Here is a 4,321-nt window from a genome sequence, read left to right as displayed (position 1 = left end):
TAAAGACTACTTTCACACATAAGTTGAGGATAAACTGCACTGGAGAGAGATCTGAGGCAAAGGAAGGTCATTAAAATAATCCAGGCATGAGATAATAAGAGCCAGAACCACTTTGCTAGCAGCATGAGTGGAAAGAAGAGAGAATATGCAGGAGCTGATATGAAGGTAAAATTGACAGACTTTGACTCAAGATTGAATATGGGACAGGAGGAATGCAAAAGAGTGAAGAGTCAAGGATGACACCCAAGTTATGAATTTGAGTGACTAGAAAGATGGTAGTGCCATCAATAATAATAGGAGAGTAGAGAAGAAATTTGGAGGGAAAAACTGAACTTGAGTTCAGTTTTGACACATTGAATTTAAACTGTCTATATCACTAATTGTTGTTTGCTATTTTCAGACATTTTAGTGGTGTTTGACACTCCATGACCCTATTTGGGGTTTTCTTGGCAAAGATCCTGGAGTGTTTTGCCATTTCCTTCTCCAGATTATTTTACAGATGAGGAAACTGAGATAAACAGAGTTAAATGCTTGTGCAGGATCCCATAGCCTTGTGGCCAAAGAGAAATTCAGATGAATCTTCCTGACTCCAGGAGTGCCACTGTGCCACCTAGCAACTCTGAGGCAAAAACATACACCAATGTATGGCTATTGATCTTCACTTTGTTCTAGTCCATAACTGAACACATGCAGATAAATTGTTTTCTATAAGTAACTACATATTTTCAATTATGTAAGGAAACAAAGCTAGAAACACCTCAGCAAATACTAGGTGCCAAATTTGAGATAAGGCAAGAGTATTTGATAATTTTCCAATGTGCAAAATAGTCATCATTTGATATCCTCTCAGAAGTCAGCACACAATCATTTTAATCTCTACATTCTTGTTAATAATGAAATTAGAAGATAAAACTCCATTACAGAAAAACGAGGTGATGGTATAGAAGGTCTTCCTAGTGAGACTAGTAACGGTACTGGCAGAGTTGAGTTTAACTGTTCATCCAAAGAAAACAAGAAATATCATTCCCTGAGATACTTTGTTATTTCATATTACGGTGCTCACAATGATTTTCAAAAAAAAAAATCCATCAGAAAGATGTAACATGTTTTACTTTTGCCCGCCATTCTCTGAAAATCTGAATGGTCATTTTCCAGTACCATGAAGGAGATTTGATATTTCATCTTTCCTACCATTGCTTTGAATTTCCACTAATTGCATTTTTTTTCATTTTTAGGGGCTTAGTTACAAGCACCCCATTTCCATTTATCCACTTAAAATAAGTGATTAAAAGGCAGCACAATGGCATATTTACAGCAAAGATACAGCAAGAATAAATATACATATATTTCTCCCAATACCTCAAAGGAATGATAATCTTTCTGTGTGTGTGTGTGTGTGTGTGTGTGCATGTGTATGTATGTGTTACATATTTGTATATATATATATATATACATACACATATAGATATACATATTCACACATACATATATAGATATACATATTCATACATACATTTTTAGATATACACACATACACACACACACACATATACACAACTATCCTGGTCTCTGGGGAAGGATAATTAGATTTACAGCTTCTCATTTCCAAGATAGCATTAGTCTATCAAGATCAAGTCCAAAATGCTAATTATATCTTTCCAGTGATGTTGTTCCCCAAAGTTTTGCTGTTGAGCTGATTAAAATACATGGCCTGAATTTCTAGAGTACTAAATCTATATGACTTCAGTTTCCAGGTTGGAGACTCCACTCCTTGCACCTAGAACACAAAAGAACAAAGAAAAAAGCCAAAACTGCAGACCCATTTCTTGGGGTCACATGGGTCTAATGAGGGAAAGAAAGGGCCTTTAGGACCTCTCCCTTTACCAGATGGTATAAGTGAAAGGTCCTTCACCCTTAGGCAAGAATCCAGGAAAAAATGCCATACTATACTGAGTCAGACAGTTTTCAGGATCTTAACAGTTCTAAATGACAATCAAAACAGACTTGTCCTAATTGTAATTGTAGGGAAGTACATCTTCCCTATGTACTCTGCAATTTAGTGCCACTACTATGATCTGTTAGCTGAAGGAAGCATCACAATTTGATAAAATCACCGAAGCACTGAAGAATTGAATGAAAGAAGAAAATTATTTATTTTAAATAGCATTATGTTTTTAAAAATTAAGAATGTTTATTGCTACTTATGGAAATTAGTGTTTGACTTTCTTTTCCATCATGATTCCATAATTGTCAAACAAAATGAATAACTAGATAAATTTAAAGACATTTCTTGAAAAAAAATTATTTCTCCAATTCTAAGGATGCCTGATAAAACTAAGCATGTGATCAATACTGCCATAATAAAATAGCTATTAAGTTACTTTATACTTGTATACTTAGGACATGAACTGCATTTCCAGCACCATCATCAAAATAAAAGGCAAAATATATATATATATATATATATATATATATATATATAGCACTATCTTGATTCTATCTGACTCTATTAGTCTTTTAATTAGTAGCATAATAGAAGATACAGTCTGTATCGAGAATTACACTAAAATCTTCAGATTTCCTTTTCATATATTTTTCATATAAAAGGACCAAAAACTTCCTTCAAGGTAACTAAATTCACTTTAGCTGTTGTGTTATGCCAGCTTCTCTCCCTTGTATCAGCTCATATTTTCTCTATCCAGACATTTTTTAAAGGCAAAAGACCCAAGGTACAATGTTTAAATTGATTATGAAACATCAGTCACCATTAGTGTGGAATTAATAAAGCAACAAAAGTTTAAAATAAGAAAAAGAGCTTGCCTATTTGCAGCAGTGGCTTTTCTGGTTAATGGATTACAAGAATAAAGGGAAATTGTGGTTTTATACTTCATATAGAATCCAATGACTACATAAAAACTCCATAAATATGAGGCTTTAGGCACATTGGGAAGGTTGGTCAATACCCATTTAAACCCGAAGTTCTTGGGTTTACCTGATATCTTGTTTTCTCCATAAACTGACTAGAAAGGAAGCAAAAGACATGTAATTAAAAATGTGTGTCAAGAAAGATTTCCCCAAATACATGTGAAGTAAACTCTCCATTATTAACAAACCACTGTTTAGTAGGGAAACATGAGGAGAGTATATATGACCAGGGAACATGAAAAACATTTATGACCAGGGAACATGCAAGGAGAGCACATGTTTACTAGGTATATATGTCCCCAGGGAACATGCCTTGGAAGGGCAACTACTACTTCCACACTCTCCCTAAAAAAAGGGGAATAATATACATCTCTCTGTCTCTCTCTGTTTCTCATTCTCTCTCTCTCTCTCTCTCTCTCTCTCTCTCTCTCTCTCTCTGTCTCTCTCTCTCTCTGTGTGTGTGTGTGTGTGTGTGTGTGTAATTGAAGAGATAAAACATTATACCCAAGCAGGCCATCAATAATAGTTGGAAAAAGGCTTTAGTCTATATCTCTATAGTTTGGGTGTTTTGTTTAGTTTTGTTTCGGTGGTAATTTAAGATTCCTTGATCACCTCTCTACGTATGGTTAGAAAATTCCTCTTAAATTCCTTCTTTTTACCATTGTATGCCCCAAAATAATTTTTAGAATTTTACCTGTAACAAATCTTAGCAGAGAATGGCAAGGGAAGGGTCTCTCAATTTTCCTAAGTCATTTGAAAATGAATTTGAGCATTGATGCTTCATTTGTCTCCCTCTTGATTTTATTATGCATGTCTGCCAGCAAAATAAAACTATAATCTATACAAACTTTGAATATCTCAAGGCCTGTTAAACAGACAAAGACAAAGGCAGTGAGTGAAAAAGGAGTCAGATCAATGCCTAAGCATACCCATTATAAAAGGTGTTGATTCTAGAAAATTAATGACTTGTAAGAATCGCTATACTGCCTCTGATCTCTGGTTCACCCAAATCAGTATAATGTCTTTATGAAAATCCATGATAGCAAAATTCACAGGATTTAACCCTTTCAGAAGCCTTCAAGGTCACCTAATTCAAAATTCTCATCTTACAGATAAGGAACTGAGGCCCAGTAAAAGTTAAATGAATTTTAAAGGGGAAAGGGGGAAGGGAATAAGGATTTTAAAGCACCTACTATGTGCCACTGTGTTATGTAAGCACTATATAAATATCATCTTGTTTACTCTTCACAACAACCCTGTGAGGTAGGAACTACTATTATCCCCATTTTACAGATAGAAGAAACTGAAGCAAATAGAGTAAATGATTTGACAAAAGTCACACAACTCCTTAGTGTCTGGGCCTGCATTTAAATCCAGGTCTTCCTGATCCCATGCC

This window comes from Sarcophilus harrisii, chromosome 3 (genome assembly GCF_902635505.1).
Source record: "Sarcophilus harrisii chromosome 3, mSarHar1.11, whole genome shotgun sequence".
Taxonomy (NCBI): domain Eukaryota; kingdom Metazoa; phylum Chordata; class Mammalia; order Dasyuromorphia; family Dasyuridae; genus Sarcophilus; species Sarcophilus harrisii.
The sequence above is the reverse complement of the archived record's forward strand: the minus strand, read 5'-3'. Positions refer to the sequence as shown.